Source organism: Mesoplodon bidens, assembly GCF_964165515.1.
Source record: "Mesoplodon bidens genome assembly, contig: HAP1_SCAFFOLD_1116, whole genome shotgun sequence".
In the NCBI taxonomy this organism is placed as follows: domain Eukaryota; kingdom Metazoa; phylum Chordata; class Mammalia; order Artiodactyla; family Ziphiidae; genus Mesoplodon; species Mesoplodon bidens.
This window is the reverse complement of record NW_027672091.1, coordinates 1-19264: the sequence shown is the minus strand read 5'-3', so window position 1 is coordinate 19264 and position 19264 is coordinate 1. Positions and strand designations below refer to the sequence as shown.

The 19264-nt window shown below is 43.1% G+C and overlaps 1 long non-coding RNA gene across 1 annotated transcript; it reads left to right on the top strand.

The window, feature by feature from the left end:
• Window positions 1–41: 41 nt before the first annotated feature.
• LOC308610579 lies at window positions 42–15329 on the top strand. Its single transcript, XR_014014587.1, has 3 exons — window positions 42–202; window positions 1351–1447; window positions 15275–15329. It is a non-coding gene; the product is annotated as an uncharacterized lncRNA (long non-coding RNA).
• Window positions 15330–19264: the final 3935 nt, after the last annotated feature.

Sequence of the window (19264 nt, the reverse complement as noted above, 5' to 3'; positions counted from 1 at the left end):
CTCGGGGCAGAGCGGTCCCACCCCCTGCGCGCAGAGCGGAGCCCGCGTTTCCGCAGAGCTGGAGCTCCCGGCTCGGGGTCTCTTCCCTCCGCCTTCACGGAACTGCCCCGGAGCCCGCGGCGAGGGCGGCCTCACTGACGCTGCCGGCTCTGGAGGGGCCCCGGAGGCCGAAGCCGCGACAGTCGTGCGGACGGCGGGCCGGGTAAGTGGGCGCCGACCCTCCGCCTGGTACGGTGCCCTGGCGGCAGGGCAAGACCAGCTTCTGAGGGGCAGGGGTTCGCTGCCACCCGCCGCTGCTGTGCAGAAAGGGCGGCCCCCAGCGTCCGGTCCCGGGAACTTCGGTCCCTCCTCTCGCCCCTGCCCTCGGCCTGGCTCGCGGGGCCTGGGGGGCGTGGGGAGGGGGTCGGCCTGAGTGTCCTGAGGGGAAACGGGGCAAGGGAGGCGCAGGGCCCGGCTGCAGCGTCAGCGCGTCTCCCCCCGACTGCGGGGAAAGCGGCTAAAAACTCCTCCCGAGGCTCGCAGGCCCCTTATTCAGCGGAGTCCCTCTGCCCTCCTTCCTCCCTGAGCTAAAGGACCGGGGGGAGGGGATAGGGCAGGGCACTGGCGCAGGTAATGGGGACCATCAGCAGGTGACTGTTAACTAAGGAAAACCGGCTCTCCCCACGTGAGGAATGCAGCGCTTTTCTTTGTTTGCGGAGATGCCAGAGTCTGGGCTCTCTGAATTCCTTCCTTTCATATGCACCTCAGCGCTCTGGGGCCTGCATTCTGTATTTGCGTATCCTGAGATCCTCAGGGCTCGCGGCTCACACTGGAGGGCTGCAAGGGCTGATGACTGTGATATCCTTTGCTTACTGAGATGGCAAGAAATATTCCATTTCTCACAGGCTTGAGGGGCACAAAGTGAAAAGGGTAGGAGAATCTCACTCGGCATGTACTTCGGTTTACATGTAGATAATATGTACACTTAACTGTGCTACTAGAGGTTCTCAAGTGTGATCAATTGTACCACTGCCCTCTATGTATTAACTTCTTGAATATCATAAGATAAATGCCTATAGAACTGACTTAATCCATTTAAATAGGATAATGGTTTTTAAAGGAAACATAATAGAAATATAACAACAAACCCCTTACCACTAAAGGCTGGGTCTGGAGCAACCTAAATAAATGTTCCATTGTTAAAATATTGAAAGATGTCTTCAATAGAAATATCAACAAAAATGACAAATGATGAGGACAGCAGAATGTTGAAATGTTCTATCTTTATCCTTAAAGTGGCAGAACATCATGTATTAGTAGGCGCTGGGGGCAGAAGATGCCTGATTTTATACCTTTGTCATATTTGTACAGTTGTTTCAACAAGTAACTTAAAGACCAAATGGAAAAAAAGGAGGTTTGTGCCTGAGATCATGTTGATGTGAAACCAGGGATGGCCACCTTGTCCCAGGTGAGTTAAGTTTACCTGGCAGGTAGGCCGCAGAGCTCCTGAGAAACAAGGGTTGGAATTTTTCTGCTGGGTGCCCCTTAGATTCTGTGACTTGACTGATTGTGAGTCATGTTTTGGAAAAGACCTGATCACAGGAAAAGGGTGGGGAAGAGTGATTTGGGGAGCAGCTAACAACATGCATCACGGCTCATGGCTTGAATGAATTTTAAAGAAACAGGAAAACAAATGCTTCTTATGGAATCAGAGAATGTCCAGCCGGACAATCCCAGAAAATGAGGAACACCCATCCCATTTTCCAGATGAGAAAACAGAGGCCCAGCAAGGTGAAATCCCTCACCCAAGTTGCACCCGTCTCTCCTCCCCACTACGTGGTTCATGAAAGCACGACTTTTCCTGTCGTGATCACTGCTGAACCCCAAAAAGGACCAGGCATCTAGCCGCTGCTCCAAAAATTTTGTTTGACTGTAGGAACAATGCTATTTTTTTCTTTCTCACTCTTATTCAGGATTGTGCCAAGAACTCCCCAGGCTGCAATGTAATTCGATAAATGTAAATATTAATTGAGTTTTGTTGTGATGAGGACTTAGGCTTTGGAGGTAACAGACTTGGTTCAGATCTTGGTTCTGCCACTCAATAGCTGTTTGGCTTTGGGAAAATTACTAAACCTCTCTGAGCTTATTTCCTCCTTTGTAAAGTGGGGATAAATGTATCTGAGCCAGCAGAGCACCTGCATGAGAGATGTGCACTAAATATTGGTCTTTCTCACTCTCCCACGCCATCTCTGTGCTTCCCAGAGAAGTTGTACAGAAGGATATAGTACTTTTTAAAATTAATTAATTAATTAATTAATTTTTGGCTGTGTTGGGTCTTCATTGCTGTGCGCGGGCTTTCTCCAGTTGCGGCGAGCGGGGACTACTCTTTGTTGTGGTGCGCGGGCTTCTCATTGCAGTGGCTTCTCTTGCTGCGCTTGTTGTGGAACACCGGCTCTAGGCCCACGGGCTTCAGTAGTTGTGGCCTGCAGGTTCACTAGTTGTGGCGCATGGGCATAGCTGCTCCGCAGCATGTGAGATCTTCCCTGACCAGGGCTTGAACCCATGTCCCCTGCGTTGGCAGGCATATTCTTAACCACTGTGCCACCAGGGAAGTCCAATATAGTACTTTATAAAGAGGGGTTTTAATTGATTTCAGATAGTGTACATGTTTCTTATAGAAAAGATTTTTCCACTACAGAAACATTAACATGCAATACCACTACAAATGCAGTATTCTATGGGTTAGATATTATCAGTAAATTTTATAAGTAATTGGGCAAAGGCCAAAGCACTAGGTACTGGGGAGTAAGAAGTCTCAAGTCTGGGGTGCCCCCCCACCCCAATTTCAAGAGTAGGGTGTGTTTTTCAAATCCATATTTCATCTGGTCTTTGTTTCTCATCCATCCTCTGTGTCTGCCTTTCACAAAAGGCTCAGATCCTCCACTTTCACACCCTCCCGGCTGGCTGTTCCCCAGCTCCCGTCCTGGAACCTCTGCACGCATGGGTGTGTCTGCTCTCCCTGGGCCTCACCAGCTTTGCCAGGGAGCTGCTGTGTCGTGCACTGCTAGCTGTACCCCAGAGTGCCTAGACCCTTCTGGTACATGAAGTACACCCTCATCACCATGAGTGCACGCCCATCCCCTTACCTTATATCCTGCCTCTAAGCCAGGCTTGGGGGTGACTAGTGTGCCTTCAGCTATGTGAGGTGCTGGGATCAAAGTGAAGTTCCCAACTTTTGAAGTTGCAGGCTTGAGGGGCACACAGTGATTTAAAGTCGGGTCACCTGACTTAAAGGGGGGGCTGGTTGCTTTAAAGCCAGGGCAGCTGGCTTAAACCCTGCGTCCCTCCGCTGCAGGACGAGACCAACTTTGGCGGTGCTCGGGTTTGCTCCAAGCCAGCACTGCTGTGCAGGAAGAGCTTCCAGGAGTGCCTTAGTGCGGGGGGACTTGGTCCGTTGTCTTGCCGCTGCCCTCAGAGCGGGGCCACCTGCTCTTCTGGAGGAGAATCAGGGAGGGGGAAGTGCAGAGTCCCGGCTGGAGTTGCGGCACCCCTTGTCTGATGGCAGGGAAGGGGGGACGGGGCTGTGTGGTGTCCTGGGGCTGGACTCACCAGGTCGACTCAGCCTCTCAGCCTCCTAACCTCACCCCACACACCCCACAAGAGTCTCCAATAATATGTAATTGTGCCTTAGGTTCTCGGTCTTCAAACTCATACCCAGGCTCCCAGGTCCCTTGATTTAGCCAATTCCTCTGTGCTCTTTCTTCTATTAGATACAGTCCCAGAGGGAGGGGCTGGGGGATGGGACTGGAGGGACCCCGGCAGCGCTGGCCTAGGCTGACTAAAGAGATCCAGGGCCTGCGCTATGACACATGTGCGAGGACCCTTAAGGCGCAATCGAGGGGGCCAGTTAGAGGCAGTCCTTGTTGCCTCAAGTGAGTATGGATCACCGTCGGGTGGGGAGCATGCTGACCCCTGAGAAGTACTGTTAGAAGGATGTGTTCCTCCCTCAGCTTCAAGGACGTGGGTGGGCTTCAGGGCTCCATTTCCCCTCCAGACCTCCAGGTCTGACTGCACCCCAGCAGCCTTGCAGACCTGGCTTCCTGTCCCAGAACTTGCCAGGCTCCAGGAAGAATCCAGACTGCAGAGATGGTGCTTGAGCGCTCCAGCTTAAGAAGTGCTGTCCCTGGGGACCCAACAGTGGAGGGAGGAAGGGTGAAGGGAGTAGGGGGGTGGGGTTGGGAGGGGTGGCTGTCCTGGGAGACGTTGAGAGAGAAATATCGCCCCCCACACCCCCTGCCCCCTGCAACTGACTGACCCACTGATGCCATAGGATCTCAGGCCCTTTTAGTCAGAGATGCCTCGGTTTCTTTACTCCTGCGTTCAAAACTATGCAAAACCAACTCTTCATCCTCTTGCTGCCCGGCCAGGACTTGTAAAGCACTGTTCTTTTGGAGCACTCGTTCCCTAAACTGCAGTTTGGAGCTGTCCCAGCTATTTAAAGGTGTTCTCCTTAAACTGAGACTAAATCCTACTCTTTTGGAAAAACACTCTGCACTTCCGAGGAGATCATGTTTTCTGCCCATTCCTTCCTTCTACTTCCCTCTTAAGAAGCCCTGTGCTCAAAGGGCTTGGTGACTTATTTTTTGCTTGATGTCAAAAAGAAACCTTCCCCATGCACCGCAAAAATCTTTCCTGGAGCATAGGTGTTTCAAAACCATGACCGTGTTTTGCAGTCAGTATACACTGGGTAGACTGCCTAGCAGTCCCTGGAAGAGCCAGAGGTGAGCGTAATCAACGTATCTGATTGGATGCCCTTCAAGTTTAGGAAGGTCCCATTCTTATGCCCCAGCAGATAAGACAGGGCCCTGGATGGCTATGGCTGTGATTAGATAACTTCTGATGATTTTATTTCCCTTACTGAGCTGCTGCTTCTAGGTTAAATTCATTTTATTACCTGTCCTTTTTTTTTTTTTTTTTTTTTTTTTGCGGTACTTGGGCCGCTCACTGTTGTGGTTTCTCCCGTCGTGGAGCACAGGCTCCGGATGCACAGGCTCAGCGGCCATGGCTCATGGGCCTAGCCGCTCCGCGGCATGTGGGATCGATCCTCCCATACTGGGGCATGAACCTGTGTCCCCCGCATTGCAGGCGGACTCTCAACCACTGCGCCGCCAGAGAAGCCCTACCTGTACATTTTTAAAGAAAGACTGAAAAAGTCACTGTAATAGGTCAGGAGTCTGAGCTCAGGGTTAGTGAAAGGTACTCACAGGGAGGAAGGTGGATAAACATAGGTGCATAAAATAGGAGGGTTGGCAAGTACAGCCAGGACGACCGGGTTCACCGTGCGCACTAATAAAGGCCAGAATCTCCTCATTTATCTCTGGTGGGAAGTTCTGATGGTTTCTCAGGATCAAACTCAAATCATATTCAAACTAGGGGGCTTCCCAGAAGGCGCTGAAGCACCGGCAGAGTCCACCTGCGCTCCCACCTTGGCACTCCAGGATCAGAGTTGGGTTTGGAGATGGGGTTGCTGTAACCCCAAGGAGGTGAGCAGAGAGGAGGAGTTGATTACCAGTCTCCTCTGACTCTCTGGCCCAAATTGCCTGGCTTCACGGGGGGGGGCAGAGTTTTGCTTTGAGCAACTTATGGGGCAGTTCCAGACTGGTGGGGTTGCCCAGTGGCCCGACAGTCTGACAGGCTGGCTGCGGTGTGACCGCCCTTTGTTTCTTCAGAATCTGTTCATCAGGAGGTGCATGGTTGCGGAAGCCCATTCACCGCTCCCCCCAAAGGGTGATGGCACCTTCCCTCTCTGTACCCTATGATCACCAGGTACTTGAAATGAATGCAAGGTTTTTGACTTCAAGGAAGAGCTCACATAACCCCTTCTGCCTCATAATGTGTGGGATTTACTATAATGGAAGGACATTATAAAGAACAGGTAGAAAACCCACCTGTTGGTCTCCATGTAGGAGTTTATTTTGCATGAATCTCTCCTACACGAGTAGATAGCAGAGGTTTATTTTTGTTCCCGTGTGTGTAGTTGTGGCAGAGGACGTAGGTATGGTGGTTTGAAGCCCTCAAAGAAATATTCTCAGAATTCTCAAGACTTCTCTTGATTGGAACCGAAAGAGACCTGGAAAAGGAGGAAAAGCAAAGGAGGAGGGAGAACGAATGACTGTTTCTCAGTAAATTCGCCTTCCTGGTTGATGTTTCTGTCTTCTCATTTCTTTTAACTTCTATGTATGTCTAATGGAATGATGTAGAAAGGCTGATTTTTATGCTTTAAAAGATTTTACATCACAATGAAACTAGAAGTGGCTAACAGAACTTATTCACATCAATGTTACATAGAGACTTTGATAGTAAATTTGTATACTAAAATGGGTTAATCCAAATTTTCTCTTTCTTTTTGAGTGAACATTTGTAACATATTTTTGTAGATAATAATTTATCCTAGATATACAAAATTGTGAGAATGGGTACCATTTTTCACCACTTAAATGATTTCTTTTAAATGAATAGATCGTACACTTTAAAGGCCAATGTTGTCTTACATGTTGTTTTTTAATTCCTTGATTTCCAAAACTTGTGTTTATTTAATTGATTTCTATCTAATAATCTGTCTCTCCTTCATTGTTTCTTACTTTATATTTTATTGATCTATAGTTAATTTACATTATTATATTCATTTCAGAGGTACAACATAGTGATTCATAAATGTTTAGGTTCTTCTCCATTTATACTTATTATAAAAGAGTGGCTCTATTCCCCAGGCTATACAGAACGTCACTGTAGATTACTGATTTTATACATAGTGGATTATTCCTCAGAATCTCCTACCACTATTTTGCTGCTCCACCCTGTCTCTCCCTGCTGGTAACCACTAGTCTGTTCTTTAATCTGTGAGTCTGTTTCATTGTTGTTGTTGTTGTATTCAATGTTTTAGATGCCACGTGTAAGTGATAACCTACCAGGCTTGTTTTCTCTGCGGCTTATTTTACTAAGCATAATACCCTCCAAGTCCATCCATGTTCTTGCAAATGGCAAAATTTCATTTTTTGCTGAAGTCATCATAAATATCATTTTTTATCCCCTAACCTATTGATGAACACTTAGTTTGACTCTATATCTTGGCTATGGCAAATAACACTGTTATGAACATTGGTGTGCAGTTATTTTTTTTTAAATAGTATTTTTGTTTTCTTCTGATATACCCAAGAGGGAAATTGATGGATATTATGGTAGTTCTATTTTTAGTTTTTTGTGGAACCTCCATTCTTCTTTCCACAGTAGCTGCACTACTTCACATTCACATCAAGAGTTTACAAGAGTTTCCCTTTCTCCACATCCTCACTAACCTTTGTTATTTGTGACCTTTTTGATGACAGCCATTCTGACAAGACTGAGGTGATATATCTCATAGTTTTGATTTGCATTTTATTGCCGATTAGCTATGTTTAGCATCTTTGTGCATTCTGGCTGTCCATCTGTATTTTTTCCTTGGAAAAATGTCTATTTAGGTCTTCTCATTTTTTAAAAAAATATTTTGGGTGTTGTTCTGATATTGAGTTGTATATGCTGTTTCTGTAGTTTAGATATGAACCCTTGGTTGGTCATCTTTTTGGTGTTAACCTCTTATCATGTGCCAATATTGTCTCTCCTTCAGCAGGTTGTCTTTTCATTTTGTCTTTGGTTTCCTTTGCTGTGCAAAATCTTTTAAGTATAGTGAAGTCCCATTTGTTTATTTTTGCTTTTGTTTCATTTGCCTTAGTAGACTGAACCCAAATCCGTTGCTATCATTTATGTTGAAGAATGTTCTGTATTTTCCTCTCGGGGTTTTATGGTCCCACATTTAGGTCTTTATTCAGTTTTGCGTTAATTTTATATACGGTGTGCTAAAATACTCTAATTTTATTCTTTTCCATGTAGCTGACCAGTTTTCCTAGTACCACTTATTGAAGAGACAGTTCTTTCTCCATATTGCCTGCTTTGTCATAAATCAATTAAATATACGTGTGTGGGCTTATTTCTGGGATCTCTATTCTATTCCAGTGATCTTTGTGTCTGTTTTTGCTCCAGTTCGATTCTCTTTGATTACTGTCGCTTTGCAGTATAATCTGAAGTCAAGGTGCGTGATGCCTCCAACTCTGTACTTTCTCAAGATTGTTTGGCTATTTGGGGTCTTTGTGTTTCTATACAAATTTTAAATTACTTTTTCAAGTTCTGTGAAAATGCTTTGGTATTCTGATAGGGATTGCATTAAATCTGTAGATTGTCTTTGGCAGTATGGTTATTTTAACAGTATTAATTTTTCCAGTCCATGCACCTGCTATATTTTCCCGTCTTTTTCTGTTGCCTTCAACTTCTTTCACCAATGGCTGATACATTTCTGAGTACATGTCTTTTACCTGCTTAGGTGTGTTTGTTCTTAGGTATCTTATTATTTTTAGTGTGATTGCATATGGTATTGTTTTCTTAATTTTTTTCTTTCTGACAGCTTTGAGTTTTGTTTTTTTCTTCTTTTTCTAATTCCTTCAGGTGTAATGTTAGGTTGTTTATTTGATATTTTTCTTGTTTCCTAAGAATAAGCTTGTATCACTATAACTTCCCCTGTGAACTGCGTTGGCTGTGTTCCATAGATTTTGGATCACTGTGTGTTCATTTTCATTTCTCTTGGGTATTTTTAGAATCCCTCTAATTTCTTCACTGTTCCTTTCTTCCCCTTTTATTCGTCTGTGATGTGAGGACTATCTTTAATATGATGTTTGGATTTCTTTCAGTTGTGTGTGTGTGTGTGTGTGTGTGTGTGATTATTTCAGTTGCTGAGCTCTTAATTTCACGTGGACACTAACAACCCTGCATTGTTACTCTGCTCCCCCACAGTTACTGAATTTGACCTTATATTTTACATCTACTTGTTTTGTGTGTCCCTTAACTTCTTATTGTGAATATAGATGATTTTATTACTGTTTTCTTTCATCCTTCCTATTAGCTGTGTACATGGTTGATTTACTGCCTTTGTTGAATATTTGCCTTATCCAATGAGGTTTTTCCGTTAGTAAGTTTCCTTTTCTAATTTTTATGTTTCAGTCGTGGCCTTTTCTTTTTCACTGAGAAAAGCCCCTTTAAGATTTCTCATAAAGCTGGTTTGGCGATGCTGTGCTCTTTTAGTTTTGCTTCTCTGTAAAACTTTAGATCTCACCATCAAATCTGAAGGAGAGCCTTGCTGGGTAGAGTATTTTTGGTTATAGGCTTTTCCCTTTCATGACTTTAAATATACCATGCCACTCCCTTCTGGCATGCAGAGGTTATCCTGAAAAGTCAGCTGAGAACTTAATGCAAGTTCCCATGTTTGTAACTTGTTGCTTTTCCTTTGCCCCTTTTAATAGTGTCTTTTTATCTTTATTTTTTTTGCCATTTTAATTACAATGAGTCTTGGTGTGGTCCTCTTTGGGTTGATCCTGTTTTGGCCTTACTGTGTTTACTGGACTTGGATGTCTGTTTTCTTTCCCAGGTTATGGAAGTTTTCAGCTCTTATGTCTTCAGGTATGTTCTACACTGCTTTCTGTTTCCTTTTTGCTTCTGGGATCAGTATAATGCAAATATTAGTACACTTGATGTTGTTTCAAAAGTCTGTTCAACTTTCCTCATTTCATTTTAATCTATTGTTTTACAGTTCATCTTCAGTGATTGCCAGTACTCTGTCCTTCAGTTTTCTGATTCATTCCTCTGTGTCATTTAGTCTACAGTAGTTTCCTTTTAGTGTATTTTTCATTTCAGTTATTGTATTCCTCATCTCTGTTTTGTTGTTCTTTAATGCTCTAACTCTTTTTTAAAAAATTCTACCTTCTTGCTCTGGTCGTCCATTCTTCTCCTGAGTTCTTTGATCATCTTTATAGTCATTACCTTGAACTATTTTTTGAGGAGATTGGCTATCTCCACTTCACTTAGATCTTCTTCTGAGTTCTTATCTTGTTCCCTCATTTGGATCGTGTTTCTGTGTCACCTCATTTTTCTTAACTTGCTGTTTATATTGCTATGTATGTAGTAGGTTCGTTACATTTCCTGACCTTCTAGAAGTGGCCTTTTGTAGGAGAGGTCCTATGTGTCCCAGCAGCCCAATGTCCCCTGGTCACTAGAAGTATATGTTCTAGGTGTACCCACTATGTGGGCTACTTGGGCTCTTCTACTGTGGTGGGCTGACTGCTGTGGGTGGTCTGGTAGGCTTGGCTGCCCCCAGAGTGCTTGTTTGCCAGACTCTGGCTTGTATGGAAGCTGTCTGTGTGGCTTGGTGAGCCTAAATCATAAGGCAGCTGGCTGCACAACTCTGGGGGACACCAAATCTAGTGCTGGTTCACTTATGGGTAGAATTGCAGTCCAGGTGATATCAGGGCTAGTGCCCAGTCACTGCGGTGATGCTGTCTACTGGGAGGAAGACACAGGTCCTGAGTTCTGGCTGCAGGGCCCAGGAGTCTCAGAGTTGGTGTTGGATCACTGTTCCTGACACAGCTCTCTGCAGGGTCTGGGTATCCCTAATCTTGTGCTGTCATTCTGATGGGCAGGGTCAAGACCCAAGTGAGTGCATGGCTGCTTGTGGCCTGCAAGTGAGTGTTCTGGTCACACAAGCTGCTGGGCTGTGGTATTCCTGGAGCTGGTGTGTGCCTGTTGGTGTATGAGGCTGATCCCACTGCTAGAGCAGATTTGCTGTTGGGTAGGTCCAAGCTCCATCCAGTCCCTGTGCAGTAATCACCTGCCGACGGTGAGACTGATTCCAAGGCCAGAGCAGGCTCTCTTGTCAGAGGGGCCAAGGACTCTGGGGCTGGTGCCTCTCCACTTAGGTGTGGAGGCTGGTCCTGGGGCTTTTGGTTGCTGGGCCCATGTCCAGCGGCAGCTGTGCATTGAGAGGGTCTGAAGGCAGCCTGTTTGCTGGTGGATGGGGCTATGCCCCTGCTCAGTTAGTTGCTTGGCCTGCAGCATCCTAGTACTTGTGTCTATAGTCTGGTGGAAATGGGTAGGGCTAGGCCCTGAGGCTAAAAAGATAGAGGGAGGACTCTGAAATTATGCTTGCTGGTACCAGTGGCCACGAGGTAGAAGGAGCTCCCCCATATGGCTGCTGCCAGTGTCTATGTCCCTGAGGCTGTGCTGTAGTTGCCTCTGGACTCTCTGGGAGACTCTCCAAGACCAGGAGGTAGGTGTGACCTACGATCCGTTCAAATGACTGCTTCTGTTCTGATTCTCGGGTCATGTGGGATTTTGTGAGCTTTTTTTTTTTTTTTTTTTTTTTTTTTTTGCAGTACGCGGGCCTCTCACTGCTGTGGCCTCTCCCGTTGCGGAGCACGGGCTCCGGACGTGCAGGCTCAGCGGCCATGGCTCACGGGCCCACCTGCTCCGCAGCATGTGAGATCTTCTCGGAACGGGGCATAACCTGTGTCCCAGCATCGGCAGGTGGACTCTCAACCAGTGCACCGCCAGGGAAGCCCTGTGAGCATCTTTTAAGTGTGGAATCTCTATTTCCCACAACCCTCTGGCTCTCTGGAAAGTAAGCACCACTGGTCTTCAAAGCCCAACTTTCTAGGAACTCTTCTTTCCAGCACAGGGTCCCTGGGCTTGGGAGCCTGATGTTGGGTTCATACCCCTTGCCACCTGGGTGCACCTCAGAAATTGTAATTATTCTCCCATCTGTGGGCCACCCACCTGGGGGGATGGGTCTTGACTCTGTTGAGATTTTGCCCTTCCTTCCTGTCTTGCCGAGGTGCCTTCCTTATATCTTTAGCTCTAAAACATCTTTTATGGTAGGTCCCGGCCTTTTTCATCAATTGCTGTTCTGTAAACAGTTGTGACTTTGGTGTGCCCATGAGAGGCATCAAGCTCTGGGTCTTTGAATGCTACCATCTTAGACAATCTCTCCACTTCATTCTTTTGTCTTTTTTTTTTTTTTTTTTTTTTTTTTTTTGCGTTATGCGGGCCTCTCACTGTTGTGGCCTCTCCCCTTGCGGAGCACAGGCTCCGGACACACAGGCTCAGTGGCCATGGCTCACGGGCCCAGCCTCTCCGCGGCATGTGGGATCTTCCCGAACCGGGGCACGAACCCGTGTCCCCTGCATCAGCAGGCGGACTCTCAACCACTGCGCCACCAGGGAAGCTCCACTTCATTCTTAAATCATATGATTTAATTTTTCTTAGTATCTTATTTGACTAGCGACAGTTTAAAATTTATTATCACTCATGTTTACTTCTCCTGTTTTAAAAAAAATTGAATAGTGCATTCATTCATTTTGAAATGAAGGTAGTGACCTGTGAATTTCCATACCTCAAAAATCAAGGATAGAACAAAAGCATTTTCTACCGGTTTTACCCTCAAACTCTGCACCCCACACCAGACTGGGGATTAACCTCTTGCACCCATGCTCACCTTCTTTTTTTGGACCGTTAACCATCGCTGCATCTGTATGTGTGTTGACAAAGTGAACTCTAGTCTTTCCAGTTTTTGTGTTTTGTTTTTTGGATTAGGGAACAGTCCTACTATGAATGTACATTTACTGGTCTGCTGAAGTTCATATTAAACCTGTCAAGCACATTACCAGAATTGGAATTGCTTGTATATACACTTTGATAAATTTTAGAGACAATGGTAGAACAGAAGTAAATTGTATTTCAAATCCCACAATATTCTCACACCATGAAAACCCTTCCCTTTTTAATATATTTGTGTGTAGTTTATCTTTATGCCCATACTATATTTCCCAGAGATGGGTAAGTGTTACGTTTCTTGCTAGCACATTTACAATATTGTTCAAAGTCAGGCGTTTAGTGATTTAGCATGATCATATTTCCATGAACTTGCAAGTATAAGATCTTCTCTCACACTGTCTTTTACTCTCTGCTTTTTTATATTGCCCTCCTAATTCTCAGTCCTGGTCTTTCTTTATGTTCTTCATCAACCTGGATAGGTTATACTATTTTCTCCCTTATTCAAGACCAATAGAATAGAATAGAACACCCAGAAATAAACCCTGATATATGGCCAAATGGGTTTTGACAAGTTGCCAAGTCTTTTCAAAGTAGAAAGGATAGTATTTTCAACAAATGATGCTGAGAAGTCTTGTTGTCAACATGCAAAAGAAGGAAGATGGACCCTTACCTAACATCATATGCAAAAATTAGTGAAAATATATCAAAAAACTAAATATAAGACCTAATAAAATAAAAAGTCTTAAAAGAAGACACAGGACAAGAGCTTCATGACATTGTATTTGGCAGTGATTTCCTCAATATGAAACGAAGGAACAACAAAAGTACAGCTAACAAAAAAATAAACAATTTGCAGTACATAATTTTAAAAAATGTGTATCAAAGGAATGTAAACAGAATAAAATGGCAACCCACAAGATGGGAGAAAATATTTGAAAGCCATCTATCTGACAAGAGATTTCTATTCAGAATATACAGAGAACTCCTACAACTCAACAAGAAGCAAACACCCTGATTCAAAAATGGATAAAAGACTTGAATAGATGGTTCCTCAAAAAGAGGTACAAATGACTAAGCACTTGAATAGATGCTCCATATCATTAAATGCATGTTTATATATTTGTGTGCATGCATACACACAGAAGCACACACACACATACACAAGCAGAAAACAAGTATTGGTGAGGATGTGAGGGAGTTGGAAGCATTGTGCTCTGTCAGTGGGAATGTAGAATGATACAGCTGCTTTGCAAAAGAGTATGGCAATTTTTCAGGTATTGAAAAATAGAATTACTACATGATCCAGGAATTGTACTATGAGGTATACCCAAAGGAATTGAAATCAAGGTCTTAAAGTAATATTTGTACTCCAGTGTTTAGAGCAGTAATAATCACAGTAGCTAAAATATGAAAGCAACCTAAATGTTCATCCACTAGTTCCTGGATAAGCAAAGTGTGGTATACCCATATAATACAATATTATTCAGTGTTAAGAGGGAAAAGATCTAGGAATATGCTACAACATGGATGAATCCTGAGGAAATTTAGCTACCAAATATGCCACTTTTGTGACTTTTAGCGAGTCATAACAATGCAACTACTTATTTCAATTATATGGGGTACTTAGTGTAGTCAAAACCATAGAAATTGGGAAGGTAATGATGCTTTTCAGGTGGTTATGGAACAAAAAGGAAAGTTATGTTTAAAGGATATAGAGTTACAGTTTTAAAACGTAGAAAAGGGCTTCCCTGGTGGCGCAGTGGTTGAGAGTCAGCCTGCCAATGCAGGGGACACGGGTTCGTGCCCCGGTCTGGGAAGATCCCACATGCCGTGGAGCGGCTGGGCCCGTGAGCCATGGCCGCTGAGCCTGCGCATCCGGAGCCTGTGCTCTGCAGCGGTAGAGGCCACAGCAGTGAGAGGCCCGCATACCGCAAAAGAAAAAAAAAAAAAAAAAAAACGTAGAAAAGAATTAGAAAGATAAATGGCGATGTTGATCGCCCAATAATATGAATGTATTTAATATCACTGAACAGTGTACTTTATAATAATGAACATGTTATACTTTATGTTATTTGATGTTACTAACATACAAAATTGGGAAAGAATGTAATATCAGGAAAGGGAGTGGCCCTGGGATACAGCAGAGAGTAATCAGAAGGGTGAGACACTGCATATGTTGAAGAAGAAGACCTGAGAGTCTTCATTGGACAGAAGAGACTTTATACAAAAGAAAAAAAATTCCTCTGAGGGTGTATTAAATAGATATCTGTGAGTGTACTGCTATCTCCCATGGGTTATCTTTAAGAGTCTTTACTAAAGTCCATAAGGCTTGCTGAGGCTTTTTTAAAAACTGGATTCCCTAGGAGATAATTAGAGGGTGGTACTTAAGTCTATGTCTAAGTTGACAGATGTTGCAGGGAAGACGAACCTGAGAACAGTGGAGGTCCTGAGAGTGTAAGTACATGGAAATTGGAAAAAATAATAATAAAGGGAATTAGGAAAACTTTTGACTTCGAAGGTCATGTATTACTGAGTCATACCTGAGGTTTCTAAGGAGTTATATACATAGTTGCTATTTGGATTGCTTGTTGATGAAGATCAGTGGAAAAACTAGAGTCTTTTCCAAGTGTAGGTAAGATATAATGAGAGGATGGAGGTGGGAAGTAGGGAGGCCCAGAGAAAAGTGGGAAGGTCATACTGGGCCAAGATGGTGGTAATATCCAGCAGAACGGATGGTAGGGCAGACTGTGGATTCATCTTTTTTATTTTGGCTCCCCACCTCATCCTTAATAATTCTTTGGGAATATTTCATTGCTCTGTGATGCAGGTACAGAATTCGAGTGAGGAGACTACACCCTCAGTGTCCAGCTGTCTGAGTCCTCAGTGTGCTTCAAATGATGGAGAACTATTGCTTCTTTATGAGAAGAGTTAGTACCTCGTAGCTAAGCTTTAGCTGGAGCTTATGCAAGATTGATTCCACTTTATATATACTGTTGGCATGGAGGTTCCTCCTCCTCTTTTCTTGACCATTGTGAAATGAATCTATATTTCTCAATATTTGTGTATATCAGATAAATACATTAAGTAAAGGAATCTTATATATTGCTCCCTGCATAGTTTGCTCTTTCTTGTTTCTCTTTTACCTTTACTAAATTAGCACAGTGAGAGACCGTGCAATGTTCTAATCAGGAGAGATTAGAATATCATATTTCTAGAGAGGTTGGTGGGACAGAGCAGGGGTCCTAGTGAGAATCAAAGCTTCTGTTTCTACTTGGAAGTGTACCTGTATAGAGTAGAGGGCTCCAGGAAATATCCTAGAATATTGCAGTGTCCCTGCGGGAGATCATTAAGAGCGGCAGGATCTGGTCCCAGATCAGTGCACTATGACATGTTTGTCAGTCATCTGGTGTGAGATTCTCAGAGCCAATCCCATATGGTAAGGCTGAGTGCAGAGTATGAAGCACCTGTGAAAGCCTTTGATTGAATGTTAAAGATGAAGCTCTGATTTTGGGGAGAATTTTCTTACCTGACTGAATGTCACCCTTCTGTGGGGATGAGATTCTGTGCTTTTCTTCTCTTGATGACCACTGACTGAAAGTCATTAGAGGATCATGTCTAGACAGCATTCTTTATTTAATTTCTTAAAGAAGAAAACATAGAAAACATTTTTATCCACTTTCAAATTGAGGATCAAGGGGAATGACATCAGTGAAAATGTCACAGTAGGGAGCTCTAGCTTGTGTTCATCACCAGAAACACTGACATACGTGGTAAAACCTGTCAGAATGATCTTATCAACACATGTAAGTTTTCTTTTCTTTTCACCCTGTAGATTTATCTTTCACTGAAGCTTAACTTACTACAAGATGGGGAGAATAAACACGGAAGTAGAAACTGCATTTCCTGATGAGAGAATCACTAAGTCACATTAGTTGTTCTGAGCTATGTCTTACTCACCGTGACTGTAATTAAAACAAACAAACAAACAAAACACTTTTTTTTGGTAAGTCAGTTCTGACATTTCCTCGTTAAAGACAAGGTAACAGATACAGATTTAGATCTACCAGAATTGAGCAAAATGTTGATTGTACCTGTGCTGCATATATGAGCATGACCTGCTACAAATCTTCATTATACTTATTGCCACAACTGGCAAATTCAGTTTGGCCACTCCTGATACGTTGCATGTAAGGAATGCATAGGACACTAACCCCAGCTGGTCACAGGTAAACTCTGCCACGTGGATTGCTGCATGTTTTCCTGCTGGAAGACCACACATTCTCGAGTATCATGACTGCAGAGTATGTGGGCTCTTCTTTTTTCTGGATAAAGGTTAGATAATCACCTAATTTTATGAGAAATATATAAATTGTATTTGCATATTCTTCAGGTTTTTATTTATCCATTCTCTTTCAAGTCCTAAGTGCAAATATTAAAGTGATTTCCAAGAGGGTGGTAAATAAGACAGCTACGTTTATGCTCCAAAATTATCAATAAAGCATAATACAATTGTAAACGCATTAATGTGTGATTAATATGTAGATACTTATGTAAATACAATTTTAGTAATGCTTTGTGGAGAGCTTCAGAATCTAGGTATTTTTAAAAAAAAAGAAGGAGTTTTTGAAACTCTCAGGGAATTATATAGAAGTCTTTGTGTCTATAAATATCAATCTGGAATAATGCATTTTCTCAGAAATAAACTAGGCATAAAATTGTAGGAAAAAACTTCATGAAACGAAAGAGCATGTGAGATGGACATACAAGAAAAAGAATATTCTCAGAGAATAATGAACAGTGTGAATTTCAGCAGAAGTGTAATACAGATTCAGAGAGTAAAACTTTGGAGAGCCTACTTATGAGTTCCTCATATTGCATCTTTGGAGAGACGGTAGTCATTTGAAATATGATGTTATAAGATGACGTTAACATGCTTAAATACTTTCGTTCAGAAATGACCACTTAGAACCAGAATAAATGAAAGAGAGCACAAAATTATGTTTTTGTTGATTTTTGAAGATCTCAGGTGACTGCTGATAATTTCAATATATAGATGTCGGGCTTCCCTGGTGCAGTGGTTGACAGTCCGCCTGCCGATGCAGGGGACACGGGTTCGTGCCCCGGTCCAGGAAGATCCCACATGCCGCGAAGCGGCTAGGCCCGTGAGCCATGGCCGCTGAGCCTGCACGTCTGGAGCCTGTGCTCCACAATGGGAGAGCCCACAAAAGTGATAGGCCCACGTACCGCAAACAAAACAAAACAAAACAAAACCATGATGTCTTTCACTGCAAAATAAAGGAGCTGTTACGGTGGAGGATTCCTGGACTGAATGTCAATATTATGACAACAGTGTGAGTGTGTTTCGTGTTTGGTAATTACAGTCATTGTTGCTTTTGCTGTGGTCATCCATTTACAATGCTTGTTGTCAGTTGATTTTTCTCTTGTAAAAATAAAATGCAGTCTGTGTGTGTGGAAAAAAGAAAACATACATGATGTCTTGATAAAGTTGTATGTAATTTGAGATCTGGCAAAAAGCATTTCTTTTCTGTAATGCTAGGATGCTACTTGGACATTTTTGCAAGAAAGAGATTTCAGGATGCAAATCTCGTGTCTCTAAGGTGGGAAGCCAGTTCATGGTGGAACATTCTATTAAACTTGTGTGAGTGCAGAAATATTTCTTTGGAAGAAAGAGGTCATGAATCCCTTTTTAACAGTTAGTGGTTTATAGTATACCGATTGAGCAAAATGGGTATTTCTGAACTTTAGAAAAAAATAATATAGTTTTTCTGCATTTATATTATGCAGCTGATGTAGAATATCAAAAATTCTTTATTTTGAAAAACAATGTAATCAATTTGACATAATTCATATATATTGAACCTGTGGTACACACACAATAAAGCACACATTCAAAAAATCTTTTTCACTTAAGAAATATTTTCTAGTGTAGTTGATTTACAACGTTGTGGTATTTTAAAATACATGTTTATTAGAGTATAATTGCTTTATAACACTGTGTTAGTTTCTGCTTTACAACAAAGTGAATCACCTGTATGTATACATATATCCCCATATCCCCCCGTCTTGAGGCTCCCTCCCAGACTCCCTATCCCACCCCTGTGGGGGACATAAAGCACCGAGCTGATCTCCCTGTGCTATGCGGCAGCTTACCACTAGCTCTTTTCCATTTGGTAGTGTATACATGTCAGTGCTACTCTCTCACTACGTCCCTGTGTCCCCTTCAGCCCTGTGTCCTGAAGTCCGTTCTCTACATCTGTGTCTTTATTCCTGTCCTGTCGCTAGGTTCGTCAGTACCATTTTTCTGAATTCCATATATATGTGTTCACGTACGGTATTTGTTTTTCTCTTTCTGACGTACTTCACTCTGTATGACAGACTCTAGGTTCAACCACCTCACTACAAATAACTCAATTTTTTTCCTTTTTATGGCTGAGTAATACTCCATTGTATATATAGGCCACATCTTCTTTCTGTATTCATCTGTCGATGGACATTTAGGTTGCTTCTATGTCCTGGCTATTGTAAATAGTGCTACAGTGAACATTGTGGTACATGTATCTTTTTGAATTATGGTTTTCTCCGGGTACATGCCCAGTAGTGGGATTGCTGGGTCATATGGTAGTTCTATTTTTAGCTTTTAAGGAACCTCCATATTGTTCTCCATAGTGGCTGTATCAGTTTACATTCCCACCAACAGTGCAGGAGGGTTCCCTTTTCTCCACACCCTCTGCAGCCTTTATACATTATTGTATTAATTTCTGCTGTGTAGCAAAGTGATTCTGTTTTATATATATAT